Source organism: Plectrocnemia conspersa, unplaced genomic scaffold (assembly GCF_051122295.1).
Source record: "Plectrocnemia conspersa isolate PC_06_02 unplaced genomic scaffold, ASM5112229v1 ptg000002l, whole genome shotgun sequence".
NCBI classification, from domain to species: domain Eukaryota; kingdom Metazoa; phylum Arthropoda; class Insecta; order Trichoptera; family Polycentropodidae; genus Plectrocnemia; species Plectrocnemia conspersa.
Genome location: NW_028277166.1, coordinates 21,595,723 through 21,612,590, shown reverse-complemented (window position 1 = coordinate 21,612,590; position 16,868 = coordinate 21,595,723). Strand labels below are relative to the sequence as shown.

At 27.0% G+C, this 16,868-nt stretch overlaps 1 protein-coding gene across 1 annotated transcript in view; it reads right to left on the bottom strand.

The window, feature by feature from the left end:
* The window catches only part of Dop2R (dopamine D2-like receptor), a 398,237-nt gene that overhangs the window by 207,482 nt on the left and 173,887 nt on the right, over nt 1-16,868 (bottom strand). The window lies entirely within an intron of this gene.

The window sequence follows — 16,868 nt, the reverse complement described above, 5'->3', positions numbered from 1 at the left end:
TTTGTATAAAACATACATATATATTGTATATGTCTGACGAAAAATTTTGTTTTTAAAACTAGACGATTCGAATTACATATTATATATATTTGTGTATGTGTATTATATAGTTACAAAGAAAATTACTATCAAAAAGTTTTTTTACAATACCGTCCGTTCACGAGTTTTTGCATAATAGCGAAACTCAGCAGTTCACGAGTTTTTAAGGATTAAAAATAATGTAAAATCAGCTTATAAAAATATCGTACACACATAATAAGGATTCAAACTTTTATTAAGAAATGCTAATGTATGCATTTATAATCATTTTAGTGTAATAAAAAATATGTACATTTAAAATTCTTTAAAAACAGCACTTTGCTACTACAAAAAAATAAATGATTTTTTTACATATATATATACATATAAACTATCAGTTGCTTTTCTTTAAAATGATAAAAATAATATGTACAAATATTATGTAAAATAATTAATTTGTTGTGCTAAACTAATCATAAAAAGTTTTAGTGCTAGATTCAGTGTTAGATTTAATAGGTTGTAGCTTGAGCTTAATATATTTTAAATGACCTTCCACAATTATGAAATGACCTTAAAACAAAAATCGATAAAAAAAAGCTTAAAATATTCTACTTCATATTTTTTTAAATATTTTATTATATTTATTTCCATTATATAGAAATTATCAGTAGCTATTTTTATATTATTTTTATTTAACTCACTTAAGCATAACCTAAAACGTGAAATTCTATATGGAGTATATTTTAAATAGAATATGCAAATTTTTGCGGTTTCGACCTTCTGTGAATTTTAAACCCTTATAAAGCAAGGATTTGTAATAAAATAAAATAAAGTAATAATTTCGAGAATAATAAATATTTTAAGAAATTTTCCTAATTTTTGTGATAACAAAAATATAGTACATATTTAATTTATTAAACCGTATAAAAAATTAAAAAAACGATATTATTTACTATATATTTTCATATAGGTAATTACATATACACAATTTATTGAAATTGTAATTTTTAAATTCACTTTTTAAATTGTACCTATTTCTGAATCAGGTTACTTGCAAACTATTTCAATACATTTAGTAAATATATTAACTCACTTTCAATGGAACTTTCATGTTTTAATCGCATTAACATATATACAAAAATAAATATAATCCGCTCAACAGATATATCACTCTAACATCACACAAACAAGACTATTAATATATTATAAAAATAAGCTTACAACAATAATTTGCTAGTGTAGAGTCAGTCGTTAATTTATTTTTAATGAAAGAGGACACATTATTTACACACATGTTATTTCGAATTATATATATCTTGATCTTATCACTATTCTTTGACGTAAAAATATGTTTTAAACTTTATTAAGCTATCATTAAATAAAATAACATTAATTTGAGTGAATGATTAGGCGACTGTTTCTAATGCCGTTTTACAATTTGATCGAGACAATGTTTGGAGTGAGAATCCCTATGATTTGGAACCATATTTTGAGAAACAATACTATGAGACGATGGATTATTTCTATTCCCTTTTTGAAGAGGATCACGCCTTGGATCGCAGAAAACGCAGTAAGATAAACATAGTTATACATACATATGTAAATATTTTTTTTATACACCTATAAAATCAGTGAAGTGAAGATGTGCTAGTTATATTGATTTGAATTTAATCAGCTATTAATAATTCATTAGAAACTTCACACTCTATCTAGCATTCGATTGATTGTACTCATTTCCATGATAAAATAAAATTGTTTAATTATGCGAAACGTCTCCAGGTGCCGTGGAAAAGGTCGAGTTCATAATCGAGGGCTTCTATTCCGAGAACCTTTCAAGGACCAGAACTCCAGTGAATATTTTCGCTGTGCACAATGAAAAGCAAATATTGGTCGACGACAACATTTTCCGAGTACATGAGCATGAAAATGGAGTCATTTTTTTGGAGTTTGGTTATATAATACCTATATTAGATAAGGCATTGTTTGTTGAGGTAAAATCGGATTATTTTTTGAGTTAATACAAAATTTTATTAATTAAACACTTATTCATTTAGACCACAGAGTTCAACGGCTCTACAATGATATATATGGGCTTTAGTACGTATAGTCAATTGCATATTATACCACACAAAGTGGACAGAAACTGGAAGGAGTCCAAGTTCAACTTAACTTTCTCGAGTGAGACTAATAGACCGGCAGCGGCCAAATTTATTCACCACAAAGACCAACTGTACTTGGCTATTGTGTATAGACATAAAAAAATAAATACTATTAATTCAATGTAAGTTTATTAAATTATTAAACTGATTAAAATAAATAATCATCATATGATAATTTTACAGAATATATATTTGGACTGGTACGTATTTAGATGAGCTATTTTACATATCTACTGATGGTGGTAGAGATTTGGCTGTAATCGAACGAGATAAACACTTTATTTTGATAATAGCGCAAAATCCTATTAATGGACAGGTATTTACCACAGTGTATACTATTTATTTAATTTACTGCTTATATATATTATTAATTCCAGTCCAATTGCGAAGTGTATAAATTCGTGCCAGACGAAGGCGTTCACAAAATTAACGTTCTAAAACCCCACGGCCCTCTCAGAATAATTGCGTACAAAGGGGATGACGCCGACGATATGTATGCTCTGGTTTTGAATAAATTTGAAGATTCTCAAATTTACAAAATCGACAAAGGTGTGTATGTATGAGATAATGTTATAATTTCGGAGGTTTATGCAAATTTTCCAATACGAAATTAATTCGCAAGCGAACGATCAATTCGGCGATTTGAAATCCAACAGAGCGCTCAGATGAGTTAGCATAAATGAACCCGATAATTAATTTACATAAAATATAAATTATGAATACATTTTGTAATTTAATTGAAGTTTAATCGTATGGCTTCGTCGGTCAAATGCATATTTTTAATTAGTTTAATACTATGTAAATTGGCTATAAAACAATAAATACATTTACAGCATATATTTACATCAAGTATACTAAAAGAAGTAGAAATTACTTATTTTTATAATATTTTTATTCTGAAACACGTCGCTTTTAACAGTATTGTTTTTTCGTGTATATTTGAGTATTTAAATTGGTATATCACATATCATGTACATGTACATATCTTACTTTAAAACGTACTAGAAATTGCAAGAGATGACTCATTGTATAGTTTAAAACCTTAGTCGGGCTAAGAATGAATAATTTTCCTAGTTCCCTAGACACATAAACGAAACCAACAATAAATAAGAATTTAAATAAAATTAGTGAATATCATTATTGACATCATCATTAATAATAGCTCAAATAATAGTAATTGAACAATTTTTATTCTACTGAAAATTAAACTTGTGTGAATTTTTTCGGGTAAAAAAAACTAGATTTAGCCTTTGGGCTGAAAAAATATTTAAATAAAGAGAGATTTTATCAAAATTTAATATAATAAACGCAATCTCTCCGAGCTTAGTTCAACGCTCAAACAAAATAAGGGACACCAAATTACCTACAAGATATTTTAACAGTAATGTGTGTTGTGAATTTTTCGCTACATTTGAGCTCAAATTAAACCTAAAAATCAACTGATTTATTTTTAACAATATATTAAACACAAAAGAACCACGTACATACAATACATATTTATTGGCAATTTTATATTAATTTATATAAAATAAAAAATATTGAATTAAATTATAACTTTTTTATTTATTATTTTATGGAATAAAATAGATGATGCTGAATATAAAACTATCTATAAATACGTACTGTATAAAACTCTTTTGCGTTAATTTTGTGTATAAATGTATAGGTTTGATTTGTCCGATATTCTTTATTAAAAATGTATTATATGGATACACAGTGCTTCAACAATCCCTTTTCTCTCTAATATACGGACGTTGAGTCTCCTTTTTCTGTAACAAATTCCAAATACGTTTATTCTAGTCTCTCTTTAGGCCCTTATAGTCAAGGACAGTGAACAATATTTTATGTATTATATTTATTTTGGAAATATGTATAGCAGCTTGACGCCAGTGAATCTAAAAATAATAGCTCATATTCGATATGATAATATTATTGAAAGTTTGCCTCCTGATCCTAAAATTATAAAAAAATTAATTTATAATTTAGTTTTATTTTATATTTATAGAATTATAAAAAAAATGTTTAAAACAGAAAATGATGATTATTTTACGTATTAATTTAACTTTTAACTGTGATTTTTATGAATAAAAGATATAAGGTATTATTTATTATCAACGAAACGTAAAAAAAGACTACCTTAAATAAAATACTGAGGATTAATGAACTGCTATTTAAAAATGTAAAAATAATTCTTATGTTTTTTTGTAAAAATATGCTATAGTTAAATTTTTTTTATTTATTCAAAAATTTGTGATTATTCTTTTTTATTGTGTACAAAAATAAATATAACAATTAACTGTTTGTCGGTGTACCGCAATTGTTTTTCAATATTGCACTCCTTTAAACGCTTTAGACTGCTATTGTTTCCACAGTTAGAATAGTTTTTATAAATGAAAATTGAATACATAAGGGTAAACAATTGTTTCCTATAAATAAAGGTCCATATTTCTGCGAAAGGCATAGCTTTGTTAGTTATATTTTTCACGAAGTTTACTAAACAAAGTGAGATTGACACAGACATTTAATAAACTTATTATTAAAAATAAGGTAGAATCTATTTATTTTTAGATTATTTTATTTCAATTTTAGTTAAATAATAATATGTACCTCACCTTCTAATATATAATTGTGAATTAGAGTATATAGTGAATTAGTAATGCTTGATCTTTTAAGCTATAAAAATACTCTTGGAATTTGCAACAAAATTTTTGCGCTAAAATATATTTTTACCCTTTCACTACAAACTTAATAATCAGTAATTAAACTTAAATACAATATTAAAATTGTTTTTATTTTAAAACTAATTTATAATATGACTAAAATCTGCATTTAAATAAATTCATATGCACTAATTACCGTTGCAATACTAGTGAATACTACTACCATGCAAATAACGAAATTGGGGATATTACTAGTGATTAAGAAGTGGAGATGGAATGCTGTTATGCAGCTCAATATTATTTAAATATTATTTTAAATTAAGGCAATCCATAAATTGCCAGTAATTGTTTACAATTTTTAGTTACAATTAAAATTTATAAAAAAAGCTATTGTGGTTTATTTAATTAGGCCCAGAAACGTTTTCCCTTTTAATAAAATTTACTTTGCACAAAAATAAATATTTAAAACATCAATGCACAATTAATTTAACTTAAAATTGAAACATCCAAATATTCTACGCTACGCGGTCAAATACATCAGAAAATATATATTTACCAATTAATTTTTTTAGCTTTTAAACGTTTTATTTTTTGTGGTTATGTTTACAAATAGTAACTACTTATAAGGCAATAAATTATTTTAAAAAAAATATAATTTAGGAATACTGAAAAAAAAAAAATTCCGACACCTGTTTTAGCTAGTTGCTTACATATTCAATCTTTAATCTGATATTTTACATATGATAATTCAATAGAAAAATAAAATAATTGACATGAGTGTCATTTATTTAATATATCACAAGACTTTTATTTATAAAGTTCTGTCACAGTGAATTAATATTTGAAGGCATGAATATTTTTACAAAAATTTAGTAGATCATATTCGAGTGTATCTTATACATATATCTATGTATATAAAAAATATTTAAAATAACAATGAAATACTATACAATATCTTTGAAATGTTTTGTATCCTCTCTATTGATTAAGGATATATCATCATGGTTAAATTTTATATTATAAGGTTATGTAATAATATAACTAAGCACATATTAAATTTAAAAAAAATATTTTTAATAAAATGCCTTAATTTTTTTATACGTATTTAAATAAATATTATAGAAATTAGAAAATTAAACAATAATTTTATATTTTAAGATTTGCATGCATGCATTTTTGCATTGATGCATTTTTGTATTTTAAGATTTGGTTAGCATCTAGCTACCGACAGTTTTGATAATATTTCTTTAGCTTAATATATTTGTAAAATCCTTTCTTAATAAAACTTGATATAAAAATCTTATTAAAGCAACATTAAGAGGCTTTGAAACTCTTAACTATGGGGGATTTTCTTGCAAATTCGAAATATTTATGACGCCTTTGTGCAACGAGATACCACATTCATACACTTAACCAAGCTTTGAGAACAAGTCGCAGGAAAATATTTACGACGACCGTGCATTAGTAGCAAATGCTCCACTGCCAGACCAAGGGAAAATTTTCAGATTTAACCGTCGCGTGCACATATAGCGAGGCATTTTCGTTAATTAAGGTCACTGAAAGTGACTAAATTTATTATAGCCTAACACATGTCTTACGAAGCTCTTCATGTGATATATTGTATAATAAATAAACGCCATACGTAACGGTATAGTGGGCTTTGAAGTCTACCTAAATACTCAGAGCTACTTAATTTATTAATTAGATCGAAAAAAATATTTTTTAAGAACAATATTTATTTATTCAAATACATGTGCAGAGCATATAACAGCTTTGCGTCAATATTAAATATAATAACAAAAAACTTTAAAAAAATATTTTCATAAATTTGGATTAAATTATATATAATAATGGCTCGACTCATCAACTGCGAGTACCTAGATGAGAACAAATCAATACTATCCGACAGATAAAAAATTCTGTGATTATTGTGAAGTGGTACAATAATTTTTTTGCCAAAGAATTCTAGAGATCTGTTTAATTTTCCTGTTAAATAAAATACTCATTTATGTCTTCAGTATTTAATTTTCATCTCCAACGCACTCGGATTTTGCTAACTATCCACAAACTTAAAAAGAGCTACTGCGGTGTAATCGGTTCATTTACTGTCGTTTTATTATACTCAGAAAAGTTTTCCCTTTAAATAAAATAAAATTTAAGTTGAACATAAATAAATTTCTTAGCGCTTTTTGCAATAATAGCCGTGTCGTCTGCGTATCGAATGTTGCCTCCGCCGTTTTCCACTTTTATATTTGAGCCTCAAGCGTTTATTGAGAACAAATTAAAAAACACCAATGAACCAGTCGACTTGAATCGACGGTTAACTGGCAGCTTTTGTGTGCATTTTAAAATGGAAGAACATATGCATGACAGAGCATCATTCTACACCATTCATGAAAATTGACTGAACGAACATCTGCACTTGACTTTGTTCAATCAAATGGAAGTCTTCCAAATCATGTTAACGTAATCGATCCGAGTGGATTGGATGTATGCAATGCAATTCCATTATCGTCATTATTTGTACGATCCATTTGGTCGACTCACCATGTTCAAATATTCGAGTCAAGATGTCGGTTTCGGGATATTGCGAAGCCCAAGATCGACCCGTGACACCAAAGACACTCGAGAACCTAGCGAATATTTACTTATCCATTACGATATCAAAGTGCCGACGTCCTAATTTAAACTTAACACGCTTACCGTAATTAGCATACCGTGCCTACACCTGTGCCTACCGGCTCTACATATACTAGGGATTGCCAACCTATTGAGGACTGTGGTTTTATCGATATTAAAAAAATCGTAAGCCTTCTTATATTATATAAAAAAAATCTGGTTATAAATATGAAGGCGTATAACATTGCATAAAAATGATTTACCACAGAACCCAAATAGTGTAATACGAATGCGGCCCTTTAAAGTCAGAGTCCTCGCCAATGTGTCGAGTTGTTTTTCTTGGCTGAGTGCTGGTGAAGTAGCTGAGATTGTGGTCTTTTCTCGTGAACTTCTATCTCTCGTAATATACGAATTTTTATAAATGATGGTTCTAAAAATGGATAGTCAACGTCTCAGAAGGAATTGTGCTATTAGGTGGTCCGTATAATATTTCTAATTGTAGAAGCTCTTGTTTTCTTGTAACAAAATCTCTCTCCCGTTTTGTGTTGTGTGGTTTAAACTTTTATGACGGGTTGGTGTTGTGTGGAAGATTTATGTTTGTTGTTTAAGTGATCGTTATGGTATCTTTAAATTTCAGTTTATTTTTTTTAAACAAAAATAGCTTTAAATTGTTGCTTTTGATCAAGATCACTTTTTAATTAAAGTGATTTATTTTGTCATCGTTACTTCTATCACTTGATTTTGGTGATTGCTATTTTAATTTTTCTAAATTATTCAATGATTTCTTTTTCAAATCCTTAGTGAAAATTAAAAATTTATTTTCGAATGAAATCACTTATTCGAGAATTAAAAACGTAGTGTTTATTTCAATTTAATTTGTAATTGAGGAAACTTAGTTGTTATGTGATATTTACCATGAAATATAATTTTTGCAACGACAATGTTAAAAATTTTTTTTTTTCAAATAAACTCACATTGTTATAAAGGAAATTGTTTTATTATTCGCTAACTATTTCAATTAAAAACCTCTTTTAATTGCTTATAGTGGAGCGCTTTTACCACAATGCGATTAATAATTTTAATTACCAATTTCATAACTTTTACGATTTCTTCTGGAAATGCTTGTGTACAAAGTGCTTCTTGGTTTATTATACAATGAAACATTATTACTTCAGGATTATTTTTTCCTTTTAAAATTGAGATCCTTTTTACACCTCTGTCATACTTTTGCCTCATTGGTTGCAATCGATACAATTGTATTTATTGAAAGGTGTTTTTTTTCATGCAATCAGTGACAGCTTTTGCTATGTCCTCTCCCTTGAGTGATAATAATTTCAAAAGTTATGCTTTAGGACTCCCAGATGTTAAGTAGCTGATAAAAAGGGATACTTGAGCTATGTCCTTTATGTCGCTCATCTATCTAATTAATAAAAAATGAAACAATTTTTCATTTGAGACTTGATGGTGGGTTCTATTTAAAGACATCTTTCATTGTTAAAACAGATTTTTTTTAAGTTCTGCTTTGTTTTTTTAAGTCCCAAAAAAATTCTTCAGATGCTTTTTATGTACTAAAATCAGCGAATGATTTTCCTCTTGTAGTAATTTCTTGACTCACGTTAAAGCTTGTTTTATGATAAAGATTGCATCCAGCAATTTTTCTAAATATATTATATAATAAGTGAACACATCAATGACAAATAATAAAAATTGTGAATTCGCCAAAAAAAAGAGCCGTATGCGGCTCACGAGCCGCGGTTTGCCAGTCCATGCTTTAGAATAGGTGATTATACTAGTCACACAATGGCCTTAAGCTCTTCGATTGATACGCGTATTGCAAAATAAAATCTTTAGAGGTTTATTGCATATGTTTTTTATATAATAATAAAATTTGTAGTACATTTAAGATATGAAACCTAAATGGACTATATATGCATATTGTTATATTCATAATAAAATTTAAGTGGTATTTTTTTTTTTGAATATGTTATAAAATACATTTTTTTGATGCACAATCACAATCAAAATCACAAACCTCAATTGAATACTGAAATCAAATATTTCTAAACCAAGATTCAAATCTTGAGCGATTTCTAATGTGGCAATGTATTTAGACTACTTATGTAACTAATATCTTACTTGACGATGATCTGAAAAGTATGATTCAAAAAATAATAATCAGTTGTAAAAATCCAAACCTAACCTTTTTGTCTAAATTAAGACATGACAAACTTATTCAAAATCAATAAATAGCATCTGCTTATTTATCTATATCGAGATTGATTCATCACGAAATTTTTAAAATGGCAGATTCATTGCTACTGATCTCTATACGTAAAAACCATGCTAATACTCAATTAAGTATCCTTCGTTATAGTCTGAAGCATACTTATAAATTAGGATTTTGTATATAATACTTTGGCTGGTACAAATAAAATATACATACCTAGATGTTTTCTTTATCTGTCTGCCTTTTTATGGATGAGTCACTTGTGTGATTTTTCATACATCAGATAAAATGTTTCTTTTGAATGAAAGAAAAAAGGTTCAAAACAAGGACTGTGCTATTTGGTCCTGCATTTATTTACACATCAGCTAAAATAAAATCAAAACCTTACAATTTTCTTGCATTACATTTTACGGAACTACACTAGATGACCTAAATTTGAAACTATCGAACAATAGAGAATCAGGTGTATATATTTTAGAGCAGTTCTCTGAGTTAAAAATTATACATTGACAAAGCTCTAAATTTTAATCATTAATTATGTTTAGCTCAATACTATTTAAATAGCTGTTTAAGCCACTTTTATATTATTTTAAAGAATTATTTAACGTGATCCTAATTTATATAAATTTATATATATCATATGTATACTTTTAAGAAAAAATTAGTAGACCACAGAATCCTTAAAATATACAATATACTATTAATTTATTTTCAGACGGAGAGTTTAAGCTTTCGCAGAGCACGTACAATTTTAAAAGTTTCAGAGCAGCCGAAGCAATTAATGTTGATGGGAAGACACTCATTTTGATAAGTCAATCGGTAATCATACCAAAGTTCAATTATAATTTGAATTTATTGTTGTTTTATAAAACATGCGTGTTTAATTTAGAATAATGTTTCGATATACACACCACGCCATGATACTTTGGAATATTTAAACACCATAAATTTTCCGAAGAGTAAGAGCATCACAAATATTGGTCACGTTAAGCCTAAAAATGGAAAACATTCGCTTTTGGTCATAACGGCGAATGATAAATGGATTGACGTCAACATTGTTACGTTCACTTTGACGATTGATTACATTGGTAAGTTTATATTTATTTTAGATAATTTATATCGAATATTTGAGATTATAATGTGATTTTATTACAAAATATTTGTAACTTTCTGACTGACCCACATATACTTGAATTATATTATATACAGCAAAAACTCAAAACAAATTTGCTGCAGGGAAGATTCTGAGTCACGACTTTTCCAATTTTCCAAAACATGACAAATACAATTCACAAACAAATACATTTTCCAAGAACTTAATACTCAGGATATGAATAAATTTAATTATATATGAACTGTTTCAGGCTTTTGCAGAATGTTTTGCAAAACATATAATAATATGTTCTGTGTAATAAATTTGTATACTATAAAAAAATGCTTTAAAAAATAATATATTTATTTTTAATTAATAGAGCTGCTGATAAATATTATTTTTATTTATTATTTGCATTTACTACTCAGTTTAAAATAGTAAATTGACGCACTTCTACTTGTTCACATATATTTTATATTTTAAATAACAATAAACTGTAATATTTATTTAGTTTCAGCACCCGAAACGCAAAATCCTTTTGATTGTCTATCTGAACTAGAAGCGATCTTAGACTCGAGGGAAGAGGCAGTGGACGAGTTAGATTCAAAAGTATTATAGTATTACATTTTAACTATGCAGTAATATATTCCTATGAGACTTTATCATCTGTATATGTATTCAATTAAAGATTCAGCGAATCGTGACCAAAGACGGTGCTATAGTCGACGGTGTGCTAAACACCACGGACGATGTAGTCTTGGTGAATTCCAAAGCGGAATTGATCGACTTGAATCCAGGGGGACAACTACTGGCAGACACAAAGTTGCTGTTGGAAACCTCTGCAGCTGTAGAAGAAGAGGTAGCCAAGCTTAAAGAAAGAGCTGCGAACGTTTTGATAAAGGATGGACCGAATGAGGTATTAATTTGTTATGAATAGTTGGCATTTAATTTAAATAAACATTCTGAATATTTTCCTTAATAATATTATTATAAAACCATTTTTTTTTATTGTTATTTTAGCTACGAAAATTTTGTGTTGGTTTCAGTTCAAAGGAAGTTTGGTAGTTAACGGAGATTTAATAGTTGATAAATTGACAGCTGAGTATTTAAGCGTAGACTCAATCAACGGGAAGCCTTTCGAAGCAAACAGTTTTCTGTTTAATAATGGCACCCAGTATTTGCCGGGACAATGGCTGCAAGGCAAATCCGTCATTGTGAAAAATCTCACGTCTCCACTGTTCAAATCTATACTAGGAAAAGGTATATAATTCTATGTGCTCAATCAAAAGCTTGACAATAAAATGGTCCACAAAGGATATTTCCTGTGAAGCCACGCCATATTTTAGTCCCTTTTAACCCGTAAATAAGAGCAGTTTCAGCAAATTTTAGATCGAAAAAATAAGAATGGGGTGAATTATAAAATGAAGTATGTAATATATGTATATCTTAGATAATATATATCGTCTATAAATAAATAATAATTTTAGTGGAAGCCAAAATCTATTTCAATTCTTGAGTTAAGACTTTTAAAATGCATAGTTTTGATATATTGTAAACAAGACATAAAAAATCAGTAAAATTATCTGAGCTGATATAAAAAACAGCACTATATGTATGTAATTTATGCTAAAGATAGTCGTCAGTGAATAGTATTATAGCTTTGTTATAGAACATTAAAAAATATATTGTACTATTGAAAAATGTATAATTTGGTCGGCGATTTTTTTATATGTTAACAAAAACACTGTCCCTTATTTTTTTAATGACACTAGGTAACTCTAAAATAACTTCTGAGGGAAGCTAAGATTAAGCATACATTTTTAACGCTGTACAAAAAGGAACAGTTCTTATCATAACATACCTAAAACATCTTAAGAAAAAAATATTAACCAGCGGTTTTAAAATTTTGCTACTCGGTACATTTAAACCATTACTAAATAAAACAAGCTAATTCTTTTACTTTTTCAAGCATATATTAAATAAGAAGTGGCACAATGGTTTTCTCTACAAACTTAAAAAATATTTCTTTACAAATTAAAAATAAAATAATATTTGTATAGACTACCAGGAAAAACATACATCAATCCATTCATTAAATTATGGAGTTTTATAAGACTGAATTTATAATTTACAACGCCAAATTATAATATCAGCCAATGGGAGTAAAATGATTTAAAGAATATTTAGTACTGAAATCTTTCACAAAAAAACATCACATTCTTAGGTATATACTTAAACAAACAACCGATATGTCAGACACATTTTTTAGCAAAAAAACCGAACTATAAATAAATTCCTGATTTATGAGTCAATGTTTAAAATGTTTTTAGAAAACAAACTGTTACTGTAAAAACTATTTTAAATATATTTTATAAAAATAGAATTTAAATATGTAGTATTGTCAAAAATTCAATCATCAGAAGATCCTAATCAAATATATTGCGATGAACATATGATTTGAGACAGATTTTTATTTAAATAAGGTGAAAAGAAAAAGGTTGACTTCTGAAAACGGTCAGATTAAACCATTAAAGGTCAAATGATTTGCTAATCGTGAATTAGTTAAATGTAAACCATAAAATATTTACGCCTTTGACATTATTTAATATACGTATGTTAAAAATAAATATTATATACATAAACTAGCGGCTGATATATCCTTTTAAAATAAAAAAACTTAGTGTTGATTTTTAAGATAATATATATGATAATAAATATAATTCGGATAATATATATGATAATAAATATAATTATGATTTTTCATAACAATAAAAGAAAAGCATTTTCCACTACACCAACGGTAGAACTAATTATTTAACCAATAATTCTCGATTATGTCAACTATATTGTTTTTAACTAGGCACATCTTTAAAAAGTTATTATGCTAGTTTTTAAGTGTTAAAAATATTTACTTATATAAAAATACTATATAAGTAAATATTTTTTATAAAAATACTATTATTCAATATCATATTTTTTTGAAGTGTTCCCTTGTCAAAAATTTTTTTTTACGTTCTGATTCCCTATTTTCTTTTCAGCGTCCGTGTTCAAATCGCTGACAGCCGAGAACATTTTCCTCGTCAATAAGAAATCTATCAACGACATCGATCTGGACAATATTGTGCTGAGGGGCCACGAGGGGATGATAATGGGGACTAAAACGTTTGACCGGCTCACCACTTACCGACTTGACACCGACAGACTCGGCAAAGTTTGTTCTTGTGTTCGCCCGTAAAGAACTCCCCAGAGGATGGACGAAATCGTTTATTTCCTTATATACTGCCTAGGCATTAGGCCAAGCTCAGTGGATAATAACCTCACTGTAAATGGAGCGATGAAAATTTTATACGTTCCCGAAATAGAAAAGTCTAGAATTATATTTATAATAATATTTCTATGCTTAAAAATGGTTATGAAATAATTATGTTTAAAAAGGTTAAGTACTTCCATTATATGTTTCTTAAGCATTTAAATTTATGCAAATAAAATTCCCGTCGTTAAAATAATCGTAGTTTTAGTTAAACAATATTTTTATGTAGTTGTATTTATATTTCACGGAATGACCTTATTTTTACACGTTATGTATGAAATTTCATATATCTTTTTTAAAGATCTTATTAGCAAAACTCAAGTAAAGTCATGTATTTTCTGAATCCAAGTAGTCTGCAAATAAAATTAAGTCTTTGAATAAGTACTTATCCTTTTAATAACAAATTTGCTATAGGTAACTTAACACCGCTACACCTAACCTTATATAAATATAGCTATTATACCTTGATATTTGAGTCACTATCATCAGTAAATATGCAATAAAATATAACACGACAAAATTAAATTTTATCCATGGCTTAAAAATAACGGATATTGCATTTATTTTCGTAGCAGTATTACTTATTTTCCTACATATATATTTTGCTCTAAAAAATAGCTATTTAATATAATAATTAAGTTTTTCATAATGAAATTACACAGAAAATATAACACGACAGAAATTATACATTAAAATAATTACACAAGGAAAAAATACACTTGACAAAATCACACAACAAAAATTACACACGATATAAATTTCACATTCTTGAGAAACATGTTTAACCTTTTCAGTGTGCATATTATGAAAAGTGATTTTGAATAAAAAAAATAATATTTTACAAATACTATAGAATAAAATTATTAATTTTATTCTATAGTATTTGTATATTTATATATTTTTCGTTTACTAAGCTATACTTTTATTTAGAACTCTCTTGTATTTTTCCCTATTTTCAAAAGTAAAATTTTCATAGTTATTAAAAGTATACCGTACCAATGTTAAAGCTAATATAATGGTAAAATATTATTCCAATTTAATTTATTATTATCACAAAGAGAATACATTTATGGAAATAAAATACCATTGGTAATTTTTCTTTTGATATTTTATATGCACACTGAAAGGATTAAAAATGTTACTAGAGAATGTGTATTTTTTTCTGTCTAATTTTATCACATACAATTCTTCAGATGTGAATTTTTTGCTTTTGTTGTTCTATCCATGTTTAATATTTTCTGTGTAAACACAAATATTTATATATATATGAATTATGTTTAAAATTAATTTATTACAAATAAGAAAACTCAAATGGAAACACTATGTTTCATACTAAATCGAAAATTACCCTTGCAATAAAATATAAAAACATAAATAGTCGATACTATTTTCCAACAATTAAGATGCAAAATTATTTTAGTTTTTCTAAATCCACAGGCCTAAATCATTTAAAAATATACATTTTATATATAGAATAAACAACATTTACCTTTCCCATGAATAAATTTATAAAAATCTACCTTCATAGACATTAAGGATTACGCAACAAAAATGTTTTTTTAGGTTGGTAAATATTAAATGACTAAAAAGAGCAAATACAGTGGATAAAATCTAATAAAATATTTGTAATTAAATATGTCTAATTATACTTCTGGGATAAACCCAGTTTAAAAAAGTTGTGTATAATCCCTTTTCGTACTACTTTAATAAAAATCTTTTGATATTTAAAATATACATTTACATATTTCAATACATTTCAATGCAAACTTTTAATTGATCAAATGCTTAATATGAACCTATAAAAAATTAAATATTATTTAGTAATACAATACTAAAGAGTATCAATCATAACTAATATTAAACCGCAATTTTTATTAGGTATAAATTTATAAATAATAAATATAACAGTGTTTTATTTATTTATAGCAAAATTATTATATGCGCTAACTGAATTATATCTAATCCATTATATTTTTTTGGCAAAATTGGCATGGGTTTCCATTCTCTACACATTCCAATTATTCTTAGGTCTTTTAACGTGAATGTATATAGTTTAAAAAATCCTGGCAAACTAAAAATAATTTAATCTTAACTGATTAGATGATAAATATGAACCTGAATATATTTAAATGTGATTTAGTGACACAATACTAAAGAGTATCAATCAAAACTAATATTAAACCACAATTCTTATTAGTTATAAATTTAATTAATATATGTGCTAACTGAATTTGAAGTAACAGTCTAAAACCTAATCCATTATATTTTTCTTTATTTTGCATATTTTTTGACAAAATTGACGTGCATTTAAATTTTCTAACACAGTTAAGGAATTTTTTTTGTACTTCATTGCTTAATAAGCAATGTTATTAAATTTATTTTTACCATCAAAATTTCTCATTTAGATTTGTCTAGTATTTAGAGTAACGCTGTTACTTACATTTTTCATTATAGCCTGATAAATTTACCGTTTTCATGTAGGACCCATTAACTCCGTGGATTCAGAACTCTTTGCGCGGCGAATCGCCAACAAAAAACCTGAGAGTTGATAACAACATGACCGTATCCAGACTCTTTGCCAAAAGGATTAACAACGTCGACGTTACAGAGCTAATGGATTCTGCATTCCAAAAGGGCATTCACACACAAATACGAGGTATTGCATAATTTGAGTCACCGCTCCATATGCGAATATAATATGACTTTGAAGTCAAAAAATATGAAAATAATCAGCTGAAATATGAATGAAACGGTATTTGCAGTGGTTTTTATTATTTTTTTC